Source organism: Asparagus officinalis, chromosome 7, assembly GCF_001876935.1.
Source record: "Asparagus officinalis chromosome 7, Aspof.V1, whole genome shotgun sequence".
NCBI classification, from domain to species: domain Eukaryota; kingdom Viridiplantae; phylum Streptophyta; class Magnoliopsida; order Asparagales; family Asparagaceae; genus Asparagus; species Asparagus officinalis.
In genome coordinates this window covers 12,631,893-12,646,653 of record NC_033800.1, presented here as the reverse complement: position 1 = coordinate 12,646,653, position 14,761 = coordinate 12,631,893, and the positions used below count along the sequence as shown (strand labels likewise).

Here is a 14,761-nt window from a genome sequence, read left to right as displayed (position 1 = left end):
TAAACTCCGATAGTTGACAGGGGGAATGGCTCCTGTTCGCGTCCGAGTATGTTGATAAACTCCATCAGACTTATTCAGGAAGTCTTTCAAGCCAGGAGACTGATCGTTCTCTGACTCATCGGAACTAGGAACTGATGATCTCCCTCTGCCGATCATGTTAGAAGTGACTCTAAGGTATTCATCCTCAGAAGTCTTCTTCTTGTGTGAACGCCGTCGTTGGTTGGGTAAAGCAACGTTCGTAAATTGGTTGAACACCAGCAGTTGGGCCGCATATGAGCAGCATTGGCGTCCCGAGAGGACCGTAGGAATCAGTCGTTCACATTGAAATGAACGAATGACTTGTTGCATCGATCTTTCTCTCGATGTGAACTCTCTCGAATCTGTTATAAAGATTCGAGGAGAATTACTCACTGATTGTGAGGTTTGAACTGGAACCCCCAGTCCATGATTGGACAGGACTGGCTCTTGGTGAATATGGATCTGGTTGAGATGCCTTGAATCCATAAACTTCTTATATCCGCCCCTCAACCTAGTCGCGCTACGCAGAGAATTCGGGGGTCTCGCTGCCCGGTCAGCGAGTCGGGGGTCCAGGGGGAGACGCGAAGGTCGCGTTTGGTACGAAGATCGCGTTTGGCGCTTGAAACACAAAGGTCGCGTTTTGGTTTGGTAACGCGAATGTCGCGTTCTTCAGTGTTGACGCGAGGGTCGTATTTTGACTAAAAAACGCGAAGTTGAAGTTCGCGTTCAACGAAGGCTTGAGGTCCACATTTTGGTTGTAAAACGCACCATTGAGGGCCACGTTCAGTCTGGTTCTCGCGAAGCTCATGTTTGGGCTCATAAACGCGAAGTTCAGGGTCGCGTTCAGGCTCACGAACGCGAATCTCGCGTTGGTTGGAGGATCGATTTTCTCGAAGTTGTACTTGTCGTCGAGATCTTCTTCTTCGTCGAGCGGCGTTCTTGTTGGCCTGTGTTAAGGTCTCTGCAGTGATGTCGTCGACAGAGTTGGTCGCTGTTATGGGCCTTTCGTGACCCGAGAAACGTCGCTTTGGCATGAACGCAGAGCCTTCAACTCGGTGGACGAGTTTGGCCGAAGCTGAGCCCACTCCTTCGGAGGAGGGGCTGTTCGAGCATTCTTGGTTGAAGGAGAAGGCTTCCTTCGGCATAGGAGCAACAATTGGAGCTTTAGTCTCCTTGGAGACTTTGTGGATCTTGCGCATAGCCTTGGGGCTAAGGGATCCGGATGAGAGAGCCTCCTCAAACTTGGCTTGATCAAACTCAACCATGAGAGTTTCGACGGTTGTTCCAGTGAGATGAACGTCGGATTGCGCCACCACTTCTTCGTCAGAGAAGCTTATCCCCAGCAGAGTCGCCATCTTTTGTTTGTGGGAAAATTTGCAGTAAAAAGACAATGAAGGAAAATTTGATTTGTATTCCTTTAATCTCAGTTACAATTGGATTTCCGATTACAAAAGAGAAGAGAATGAATTGGATTCTCCCCTTTGTTTAATTCTGGGTTCTTCTTGGTAGCGATGAGATGCCTCCCTCGAATGCTCGCGTCGAGTTTGCTTCTCGTTGACGATCCGATGTCTTGTTTCACTGGAATGTGGTCTTCTCCTCACGATTTGACGTTGTGGAGAACTTGTGTGGCAAGTTTTAGAACTCTGAATGAGTGATTTAACCGAAAGTCGGTTATAAGCCAAGGATGAAGAAGATCTTGTTGCCGATCTCCAAAGCTCCAACCGAAGGATGAAGGATCCTCTTTTCGCTCTCAAGAAGTTCCAACTGACCGACCGACCCTGAACTGAATTGATTTTCAGTTATTTATAGGGGATTAAGGGGTGTAACCACCTCCTTAATTCGCTCCTAAGTGGGGCTAATGGGATGTAACCGCCCCTTAAATCACTCCTGAGTGGAGTTGTGATCCCCTCAGATCGTGGGAAACGGTTTTGAAACCGTTCAACTCGTGTTTGAACGAGTCAAACGCAGATCCTGCATTCTGGCAGTGTCTGGAAGCTTGCAGCTGCGTTGAGCAGCAGATGGCAGCTGCGTTTGGCAGCGCTTGGAGCTGTGTTTTGGCAGCGTTGAAAGCTGTGTTTGGCAGCAGATGGCAGCTGCGTTTGGCAGCGCTTGGAGCTGTGTTGAGCAGCAGATGGCAGCTGCGTTGAGCAGCAGGCAGCAGATGGCAGCTGCGTTGAGCAGCAGATGGCAGCTGCGTTTGGCAGCGCTTGGAGCTGCGTTGAGCTGCGTTTAGTAGCTTGGAAGCTGCGTTTGGCAGCAGATGTCAGCTGCGTTTGAGCTGCGTTTGCAGCTTTTGGAGCTATGTTTGCGCTGCGTTCGTGGCTATGAACACGGTGCGTCTTGATGCTGGTGTGCGGGGAGGACTTCCGCAGTTTGATTTGAAGAGACCGTCGATTTGTAGTCTCTTTCTGTCGAAGCGTTGCAAAGATCGTCATTTTGTAATCTTTGCTTTAGCTCTCTGATATGTGAGAGTCGTCAGATTGTAACTCCCGATGTTGATTATGAAGGCTGTTTGATTAGAGCTTCCATCAGTTGTCGTGAAGGTCGTCAGATTGTAACCTTCAGCGATCTAGGTGAAAGTCTTCAAATTGTAGCCTTCTAGAAGTCGTCAGATTGTAACTTCCATCATCGGTGTTCGATGGGGATCAGCTATCTATTGTGATTTTTAGACAGCCTACAATTAGCATAAACCCTATTCACCCCCCTCTAGGGTTCTTTCCTAGCGACCTTAGGGTTAAAGAAACATGATCCAACTTTAATTTTTCATTGTTTTCTTTTAGAATCACATTCTTATTAGAAATATTCTCAAACTTAGATGCTAACAACTCATGATCGGATTTTAACCTAACATGCTTGCTTTTTAAATCAATAAAATTATTATGCAACTTAGTGTAGGCATGCATTAATCTCTCATAGGCACAAGCGAGTTCATTAATAGATAAATCATTATCAGAATCAGACTCGCTTACCACACTAGGGTTATCGCCTAGTGGTCGTGTGCATGATGGTGATACTCCAATAGAACTTGAAGAGGAATCCTCCAAAGCTTGTCGGATCGCCTCCAAGTTCCCTTGATGCGCTTCTATGAATTTCCACAATGTATAAGCGCTATCAAAAGAATCAAGCTTGTTAGACATTGATGAATCAAATGCATTTGATAAAAATTCTAACACAAGCTTGTTCATAATAAACATCTTTTTATCATGTTTGCTCCACTTAGATTTCTCCAACGTGGGCACAATATAAGCACAGTCAATAACTTTCCACAAATCGATAATTTTAGATTGAACAAATATTTTGAATCTAAAGCACTATTGATCATAGGAGAAAACAATAAATTTTGGAGCAACACAAGGATCATAGCCTAAACAAGATGCACCATACATAATCATAATTAAAAATATGCAAGCAATATGCAAATGCAATCAAAACTAGATTAGCACAAAAAGATAACTTGGATCTTTAACTCAAGGTGATTAGACCTTAAATCAAAGAGCACCAAGCTCTAATACTAATTGATAGACCTTAGAGGGGGCGTGATTAGGGTCTTGTTTGCGTCGAAAATTGACAATGAAAGTAAAAAAAAAATTTACAACTTTATCAAACAAACGCAGAGATCGTTTATCGATCTTCTGCTTGCGTGGGATCTTTGCCTGTGCCGGGGTTTATCCGTGGACCGCCTTTGATCTGGATCCGGTTGATGAAAAATTCGGCAGAGCTTCGTCTTCACCGAGGAAGTATTTGATTTGAAGCGCTGAGATCGACCAAGCGAAATCAGGGCTCTTCTCGAGATTAAGACCAAGCCTAATCTCAAGGGACGGACGGGAACGGGCGTCGGATCTCTCGAACTCTCCTTTTTTATGCCGAAGAACTCGCCAAGATCTGTCAACCCTCGCTGAAATTCGTGCTCCTTTGACTCCACAATCCGGCAGCACCTCCACGTCTTGATAATAACTCCGCCTAGCTGAAAGGAGGCCCTAGGCTTGTATTTATAGGGCTTTGGAAGCGGTTATTTGGATGAGAACAAGTGATTTGGCTCTATCGTCAGTTAACAACAGCCTAACCACGTTTGGGGATGATATCAAGTCAGTTGGGAACCCCTGGAATAGATAAATCCTGCGAAAACAGCATCAAAACCGTCAAAACGCGTTTCGGGTTCGTACTGCGCTTGCACGGGTCGGAACAGTCCGACCCGCGCTTGCGCGGGTTGGACCAATCCGACCCGCGCTTGTACGGGTCGGACCAATCCGACCCGCACAACTGCGGGTCGGATTGGTCCGTCCCGCACAACTGCGGGTCGGATTGGTCCGTCCCGCACAACTGCGGGTCGGACCAATCCGACCTGCGCTTGCGCGGGTCGGACTGATCCGACCCGCGCTTGCGCGGGTCGATTTGTTCCGTCCTGTGCTTGCGCGGGTCAGACTGATCCGACCCGCGCTTGCGCGGGTCGGTTTGTTCCGTCCTGCGCTTGCGCGGGTCGGGCGGGTCAGACTGATCCGACCCGCGCTTGCGCGGGTCGGTTTGTTCCGTCCTGCGCTTGCGCGGGTCGGTTTGTTCCGTCCTGCGTTCGTGCAGTTTTGTCGACTTTTTCCTTTTATGTTCTCTTTCTTCCGAGACTTGTTCTTTTCGCGTGTTTGGTCGATTTGTTGACTTGTATGCTTCGCCGCAAGACCGACCGTCGAACGCGCGTTGCTTGTTGATCGATACGCGCGGATTGATCGGCGTGCGCGTGTTGACCGACGCGTACTAGCTGACCGACGCGCACGAGATGATTTGACGTGCGCTGACTGATTGGTGAATTTTCTTGACTCGCCTATTCATTGCTTTGATTTTCATGCGGGCTCTCATAGGCAATTTTAGACGCCTACAGATACCCCCTCCAAAGTGTTTCAGCCTCATTCTTTTATAGAGGAGTCTGAAATGCTTTGGATATGATGGATCCCCACCTTCAGTCGGTGTTAAAGGACCTACAAACGGTTTCGATTCTTGACTTCTCCATATCTTAGCATATTCTGTGTTTTATCGAATAGCTAAGATTTTCCCGGTACTGCGTTTATCGTCTGACCGTTATTGAAGCCTTGAACCGAATTTGGTGAATAGATTTTTGTTGATGTGTCATTGAGTTGACTTTCGATGAGTAGACTTTCTGAATCGATCGGCGTTGACTCTTTATCGCAACGCGTTGACCGGCATTGACCTAGGGTTACGCGTTGACCGGCGTTGACCTTAGGGTTTCGAATCGATCGGCGTTGACTCTCATCGCAACGCGCTGACCGGCGTTGACCTAGGGCTATGCGTTGACCGACATTGACCCTAGGGTTTCTCATTAACCTGAGGAGAACCAGTTTATACTCTTGTACTCCTGGGAGTTTCGGGAATCAGTTTAACCTCGTGTACCCGTCGGAGGTTGCCAGGTTATCCTTAAGAATTATTATACATAATATTCTCCAGGAACTTCCCGTCAAAAGTGGGAAACAATTTAGACTCGTGGTCACCAATTGGAGTTTTGCGGAACGCTTTAAAGTTATCCGGAAATATAAGATTGGCTCTCGAATATTCCGATAATAGGCGAAAACACCGTAAAACGATCGGAAATATGAAATCGGACTCCGAATATTCCAAAAGCAGGCTAAAATGTCGCGAATTCACCCAAAAATATGAAATTGGGTCCCGAATAGTCGAAAATAGGCGAAATGCCGCGAAATTACCCAAAATATAAAATTGGGTCTTGAATAGTCTGAAAATAGGCGAAAATATCACGAAATTATCCGGGAGATGGAATTGGACTCCGAACATTCTAAATATGAGTGAAAATGCCGCAAAATTATCCGGGAGATGAAACTGGACCGAAAGCTCCGAAAACGGATGAAATCAGGCGAGAAAGCAACGAAATCAGCCAAAATGGGTCTGACCCGCGTTCACGCGGGTCAGATGGATCCGACCCGCGTGAGCGCGGGTCGGATTAATCCGACCCACGCTCACGCGCGTCGGACACGAATCCGACGCGCAGAACGCGGGTCGGAAGGGGGTTTAAAGGGGAATAAAAATCCCCAACTCCTTCTTCTATCTCCGGTTCCAGCTCTTATCTCCCCAAATTTTCGGTTTCGGCTTTCTTCTCTGAGTTCCAACCATCCAAGAACTCCTCTTCTTCAAGAGTTCTGAAAAGATCAAACCTTCCTCAAGCCCTTTAAATTCCTCTCTCCTCCCTCTCTTTTTTTTTTCTTCTTCAGTTCGGGTTCAAGTAAAAGGAGAAGATTCAAGGCTAGGGTTTTAGCCAATCATCGAGCTAGGGCATTTGGGGGTTCTTGCTTCGACGGGTCCCTTCTCCTCTTGATTCTTCTTCGAATTCAGGTAAATTTCACTGCCCTTGTTTCGATTTTGGTTGTCTTAGGGGCGGTCGAAACCCTAGTTCTTCGAATTTGGGGAAAAAACTGAAATTTGTGTTGGGTTTGAGTGTTGGCTGAAATTTCTGTACTTTACTGTGTTCATAACTTGATAACTGCAGTCCTCAACTCCCTAATCTTAGGGGAAAACCGAATTTTTGAGTTTTTTTTTTCTGGGGTTGATGGTGGTTGAAGAAATAAATTTGTCGAGCTCCTCGAACTGTTCACGGCCGAATTTCCTCTTCATGGTTGATCGTTGATTTAATCTGTTCCCCTTCAAGTCCACAATGAGATTATTGTTGCACATGCTTAGGATATGCTAAGTTATTATTCTCTTGCTGCTGAGGCTTTAGCATAAGTATATATATTTTTGTTTTTAGCCTGACATGGCACTTCCATAGAGATTGAATTGAAATTTTGTGCATGACTTTCAATTCCACATAATCTTGGCGCAACTGCAACTTTCTCTTCTGTGCCTGCAGTGTTATTTAGACCACGATCATGTGCCATCTTGTCATCTTGCCTAGACTTCACCTGATATGCTTATGTATAGAACTATAATTGTTTTCGAACCTTTCTGAACTCCATTTACGCACACTGGTTTAGTCTCGCCAATTTTATGCCAACAAACATTGCCCAAGTCACCATTTAGACTCTTTCTAGGCATTTGCCTCTTATTTCCGTGTGCTTTAAATGATCTATGGAGAAGGTAGAACAGACCTCTATCTTTTTTATGCCAGGTAGCTATTTCCGTGTGCTTTAAATGATCTATGGAGAAGGTAGAACAGACCTCTATCTTTTTTATGCCAGGTAGCTTGTGAGGAGATGAACAGAAGGTTTAATCATCTTCATCAAAGGAAATAATGAATTCATCAACAAAGGAATGAGGTTGTGAGCTTGCAAGTCTGCATGTTTGACCCTGTGACTTTTAACCTGATTTTCCCTTGAACTTTCATGCTTGATTACGCACGTGAATTATGTAGGAGGCGCAGTCTGCTTGACTTGTATATTTGATTTTCCTCTCACTTTAACTTGAATAGAGGATGCCGTATAGGTTTAATTGGACCTTTAACTGAAAAAAATCCGTCTTGTAGAATTTCAGTTGAAGATTCACAATTTCCCTTTTAAGCTCTGATTCATATATCTTGATTCTTGATCTGACTGTGCTGTTGATCTTTGTTACAGATTAGCCATGTCGACGCTTTGGACCGGCTGGAGCGCGAATTCTGACGGTTACAAGAGTTGAAGACTGCTGGTAGCTCAACATACATAGCCATTTGGATGGAATCTCATCTACAAGCATGGCACGACACTCGGGCTTCTGCTGGACTTGAGATTCAAACGCAACAAAGTCGGGTGGATCAAATGGAGGCCTTGGCTATCTTGGGGATGGTGAAGGATGACTTGGAGCGTTCACAAGTTGTGATATCCAGAAAATTTGAGCTCTCGAAACAGAAGTTAGCCAAGATCAAACAAGAGGCTGCGAAAACATTATCCCTCACCGAGGAATCCTTCAAGGTTGCATTGCAGTGTGAGCTTGAGCGAACTTATACAGAGGAATTGACTAAACTTGAACAGCAAGCCTGTAGTCACAAACTTCATGTAGATTGTTTGTAACTCTTGTACCTGCAAACTCAATTTTATTAATAGAAAATATGTCCTTTTCATTCATTATGTCTCATTTATTATGATGTCTTACTCCGTATGGAATAATCAACCACTACGTATGGAATAATTAACCATAATACTTGTGGGATTTTTGGCGAACCCCCAGCCTTTAACGAGTTTGATGAGCCTTTACCGACTACCGTTTGAGTCGGGCTAGCATGTGAATTATTAAAACCCGTTTCACATGTAACGTTGCGCTAAGAGAGTTAATTCTCCTAGACTTGGTGCTATGATTTTGAATACATATACTTCGTTCTTCTCGTGTGAGTAGACTAAACGGCAACGCGTGTTAGACGTTGACTTACCCCTTCTTAGGCTTCGGGGTAAATTCCCCAGATTTAGACTCTGGTGTCTTTTTCAGTCGGCGAAAGACTAAACCGGCGATGTTAGGCCTTTAGGATTTTTGGCAAACCCCCAGCCTTCAACGGGTTTGATGTGCCTTTACCGATTACCGTTTGAATCGGGCTAGCATGTGAATTATTAAAACCCGTTTCACATGTAACGTTGCGCTAAGAGAGTTAATTCTCCTAGACTTGACGCTATGATTTTGAATACATAGACTTCGCCATTCTTACGGGAATATAGCACCCGGCAACGCGTGTTAGGTGTTGACTCATCCCTACTTAGGATTCGGGATAAACGTCCCCAGACTCGTATTCTGGTGTCTTTTTCACTCGGTGAAAGACTAAATCGGCAACGCGTGTTAGGCGTACACTTATCTCTATTAAGGAGTCGAGATAAAATTCCCCGCGCGTGTGAGGCACGGATTTTGGTGTTATTAATAACAACTTGCCACAATATTGAATATGTGGGCTTTTGTTCTTTTTTTACGGTTAAGTGTTAGTCCCTAGAGGGGGGTGATTAGGGTCTTACGCTAATCTAATACCAATTAATAGCAATTAAAATTATGTTGATCAATATGTTCTTGCAAGAGATAGATATGAACAATAAGAACAATAAGAATAATGCACAAATAAAATATGAGATAAGCTAAACGCAAACACACGATATGTTTACGAGGTTCGGTCCCCACGACCTACGTCCCCGCTCCTCACCTCGAGGAGATATCCACTATCACAATCCGGTTTGGAAGCCGGAACTTCTACACACTCGGTTTACAAGTTCACCGAAAACTCTCACACTACACAATCACTCAACAAACACACTTTACACACTAAGTGTAGGAACCTAGCCCGTGTCCTACTCCTCAAGTGCTCGGATGCGACCTCTCCATAGGTTAGTCAACCGACGCCATTCCTATTGGATTCGACCCCATCTCTCGCCTCACACTTCTCTCGGTGTACAAGTGTATTACAAGTGATTCTCACAAATAAAAGTTAAATACAATGATTTGTTCTCAATTAACAAGTGAGAACACAATGAAGCTCACACTCACTAAATCCCACACCACAACCCACAATATAATATGAGAATATAAAGCTCAATAAGTGTGTGTGATAATAGTGAATGAAACTCAATAAATATAACTCAATGAATATAGCTTAATCAATTGAAAGTGAAATAACAAGCTATATAAGAATGGGTTTAGAAAACTTCTCAATGAATAAGAAGAGCTGAGGAAATGATGATCTCAATAAGATTTGAAAGCCTCTTCTTGTTGTAGAAAAACTTCTCTTGAAAACTGATTAACGAAACCAACTCTTAAACAGCTCTTAAACGGGATTAACAACTTGTTAAACAGCAAACTTGGATTTCTTGATGGATAGAGAAGAAGAGCAGCAATGGGGTATTTATAGCACCCCATTGCAACAGCTAAAAATAAGAAAAAGACCAAAAAGCCTATTAAACAGCTCTTAAACGGGATTAACAACTTGTTAAACAGCAAACTTGGATTTCTTGATAGATAGAGAAGAAGAGCAGCAATGAGGTATATATAGCACCCCATGAATTTCGGTCGACCGAATGGATATTTCGGTCGACCGACGGAAATTCCGGTCGACCGGAAAATACTCAAAGAAATTCTCAGAAAACAGACTACCGTCGGTCGACCGTATCGGTCGACCGAAATCTGATATGTGAAAAATGACAGGTTTTGGGTCAGTTTTGAGAATTCGTTAAAAATATCAATTCATATCCAAAAATAGTGAAACTTTGGGGAAAGTTTATAAATGATGAAATGAACATGTTTGAAAAGGAATTTTTGGAAAAACGAATTTCGTTTGTGAAAACTACCTGTTTTTGAAAAATGATTAGAAAACCTGTATTTTTATGAAAGTGAAAGTTTGATATAGGACTTGTAAATATTCATATATATATTGTGCATATATTATATGTATATAATAAAGTATGAGAGAGCTGTAAACAAGAGATAAAGATATTTTAACAACGTTTAAAGAAAAATCATCTATATGATAGAAAATGTCAAAGATCGTGTTAAGTGTATATATATTGAGCTTAGATATAATCATACTATATATGTAAGAAAACTGATCATATACCTAAGAAAACCCACGCAGATGAACTTGAATCTTTAACGCTGTGTTGAAATACCTGAAAAGAGAACATAAACACAAAACACTAGAAAACTTATTAGTAATAAATTGTTTGTCAAATCATCATCAAAACTATAGGGTCAACAATCTCCCCCTTTTTGATGATGGCAAACAATTTATACATGAATGTAAAGTATACACTGATAATCCACATATAACCCAAAACAAGAATAAATCATACATGACCATATATATAAAACACACATGATCATATATAACAGAATTAATTTGTAAGCTATATATGTGGTAGTTTTCTCCCCCTTTGACAACATCAAAAAGAGGGAAAAATGAAAGATAGGAGCAATGCTCCCCCTGCATATAAGCATAGATAATAGAAGTAAAGAAATTTATGTCAAAAACTCCCCCTGTCAAATAGACTGGATGACATCAATAGAGCATATATACAGGAGCTAAACTGACAACTATCCATCAAACTTATGCATAAGAAAAAAAAAAGCAAGAAACAAAACATGGGTATTGTCTTAACCATGCATTGATCACAAAATGATAAACTGACATCAGCAATTTACAAATCATCATTTAGGCATTACAAAAATGATAAACCACGCATTGATACATAAAAAACAAAACTTAAACATAGGCAACTTATGATAAGCAACTATTTGCTGCATACCAAAACATGAGTGTTGTTTCTACAATGCAGTGATTCATAAAAGAATTAAACTGAACATGATGATTCACAAATAACATCATATAGACATTAAAAGCAACATATTTATGCAGAAAAATATAGGTTTGTCCACGAGATAGCAAGTCATACATAAAACGTCACACAAAAACATACATAGTTGTTCCACAAAGCATCATAGAGTTATTACACTCAAAATAAAACATAGTTATCAAGTTTTACAACCCAGAAGAAAGCAAATAAAGCATCACATGACGAAGCTCAAATCAGTCATCACCTCCACCAACATCATCACTACTATCACCACTACCATCATCATCACGATCACCATCACCATCACCAATCACCACCACCATCACCATCACCATCTGAGTCATCAGCAGAATCCTCACCAGAATCAGACTCAGAATTAGAAGGGATCCCGAGAGACTGACGCTGGTATGAAAGAATAGTCCTAACGTCCTTCTGAATAGATGTGACACGAGTCTCAAGACGATCAAGACGGTCACAAATCTCAGAAGTGGAAGAAGTGGAAGAGGTCGAGGCTCTAGAACGGGAGTGAGAAGATGGTGTGGAGTCAAGAGATATATGCATTCTGGAAAGGGAAACTTTATCAAAGAAATCTCTTGTGGATTCAACCTTAGGTTCATTTGTAAGGTCAACATTGAAATGTTGAAAAATGAGAGTGAAAAAGGAACCAAATGGTAGAAACTTGGTGTGTTTAGATGCCATGTTATTTATAAAGATGGTAGCCCAATCAACTTTGATTTCAGCAAAGATGGCATAAACAGCATTAATCTTGTCAGAGGCGAAGTGATCAAAACTCCCAGTCTTGGGAATCAAATTATGAGCAATAATTCTAGCAATTAGTTTGGCAATGGGATTAAGGGAATTATTGTTCATAGGATATGAGCATCCAGGTGAAAACATTTGATGATTGACTGAAGGATCACTAAGCTCAATAGACCTAAGTTCAACGTCACTTGTTGGGATTTGAAGAATCCCCGCAAGTTCGTTGGCAGTAAAAGCTATTGCCACATTTTTAACAGAAGAGGAAATGGTCAAGCTGCCATCAGCAGAGGATGATGTGGACATGTTAGCATAAAACAGATAAACTAAGAAAGGATAATAAGGAACTTTAAGACTTTCATCAAACAATTTATCCAACCCAACATTATGAAGAAGAGACTGAGTTTTATAGATGGCCAGTTCAGGATACTTGATATACCTAGTTGGGAGAATTTTTAGTTTACAAAGTTCCCTATATTTTCTAACAAGAGGTTTAAACAACAGATAATCCTCATAATGTGAGGCTTTTACAGATGAGGAACTGGATTCGGGTTTAGACCTCTTTTTAGGGGGCTTGGGAGGCATGATAAGTTAGGGCTTAGATAAGATAGAGGAAATTTATCAATATCCTGTAAATACAAACAAAAAATTAACAAATTTCCCTAAAATATAAACCCTAGAAAAGAAGAGCAAGTACTAGAGTAATGAAATGGAATTAAGTGGACAAGTGGGAGATCATTACCTAGCAAGCACTTGGTAGAGCATGTTTGTGATTTACACTATGTGTGTGTACATGTGTATGTGATGAAGAAGCTTGATGGGATGCACAATCATGTGTAGGCTTGTCAATTTTTGGTGCATTATGACAAAATTGAGCTAAATGGCCTTTAAGACCGCAAATAGAACATTTGTGAATTTTGTCATACATATGTGCATAGTGAATAGGTTTCTTGGAAGAATTAACATTAACCTTTGCACATAAGTCCATAAGCTTTTTATTATTAGCAATACAAGTATTTAGTGTTGAATCTAAGGTAGATATTCTTTTTCTCATTTGATTCAACTCATCATTGTGCATACAAGTATTGCTACTAGAAGTAGGATAAACAAGATTACTCATCATAGATTTTAACTTATCTACTTCTAACATAGCATCACGTTTTTCATGAAGCAAACTAGCATTTTCAATTTTCAAATTTTCATTGCATTCTTTAAGAATTATATTTTCATTTGCAATAAAATTAAACTTAGTAGCTAGTGTTTCATGAATAGATTTTATATTAACATACTTACTTTTTACATCAATATAGCTATTGTGTAATTTTTCAAACTCAAGAGCAAGTTCATCAAAAGTAATAATATCATCGTTATCGCATACCTCACTAGGGTTACTACCTAGTGGTGTTGTACATGGGGATGAGGCTTCCTTAGAGCTCAAAGCGGGATTTTCCAACGCTTGTTGAATAGCCTCCAATTTTCCTTCATGTGCTTCAATAAGTTTCCATAAAGCATAAGCACTATCAAAATTAGCAAGTTTGTTAGAAAACGATGAGTGAAAAGCGCTAATCAAAAATCCTAGCAAAAGCTTATTCATGTTAAACAATCTTTTATCATTCTCACACCATTTGGATTTTTCCAAGGTGGGAACAACATAGGCATCCTCAATAATTTCCCATAAATCAAATTGATTAGATTGAACAAAAAGTTTGAATCTAATACGCCATTGAGCATAGGGGAAATTATCCAAACGAGGAGCAATATTAATAGCATATCCTAAGCAAGATGAATCATTCATATCCATAGAGATGAAATGCAAGAAGCACAATTAATCAAAATTAGATTAGCACTAATACAATAACTTGGATCTTTAACTCAAGGCGGTTAGTCCTTAAATCAAAGAGCACCAAGCTCTGATACCAATTGTTAGACCCTAGAGGGGGGGTGATTAGGGTCTTATGCTAATCTAATCCCAATTAATAGCAATTAAAATTATGTTGATCAATATGTTCTTACAAGAGATAGATATGAACAATAAGAACAATAAGAATAATAAGAGTAATGCACAAATAAAATGTGAGACAAGCAAAACACAAACACACGATATGTTTACGAGGTTCGGTCCCCACGACCTACGTCCCCGCTCCTCACCTCGAGGAGATATCCACTATCACAATCCGGTTTGGAAGCCGGAACTTCTACACACTCGGTTTACAAGTTCACCGAAAACTCTCACACTACACAATCACTCAACAATCACACTTTACACACTAAGTGTAGGAATCTAGCCCGTGTCCTCCTCCTCAAGTGCTCGATTACAACCTCTCCCTAGGTTCGTCAATCGACGCCACTCCTATTGGATTTGACCCCGTCTCTCTCTCCTCACACTTCTCTCGGTGTACAAGTGTATTACAAGTGATTCTCACAAATAAAAGTTAAATACAATGATTTGTTCTCAATTAACAAGTGAGAACACAATGAAGCTCACACTCACTAAATCACACCCCACAACCCACAATATATAATATGGAAATATAAAGCTCAATAAGTGTGTGTGATAATAGTGAATGAAACTCAATAAATATAACTCAATGAATATAGCTTAAACAATTGAAAGTGAAATAACAAGCTATATAAGAATGAGTTTAGAAAACTTCTCAATGAACAAGAAGAGCTGAAGAAATGATGATTCCAATAGGGTTTGAAAGCCTCTTCTTGTTGTAGAAAAACTTCTCTTGAAAAAC

At 41.2% G+C, this 14,761-nt stretch overlaps 1 long non-coding RNA gene across 1 annotated transcript; it reads left to right on the top strand.

Annotated features, from left to right (window-relative positions):
* LOC109850066 lies at nucleotides 6,050-8,072 on the top strand. The gene is made up of 2 exons (XR_002249321.1): nucleotides 6,050-6,369; nucleotides 7,587-8,072. It is a non-coding gene; the product is annotated as an uncharacterized LOC109850066 (long non-coding RNA).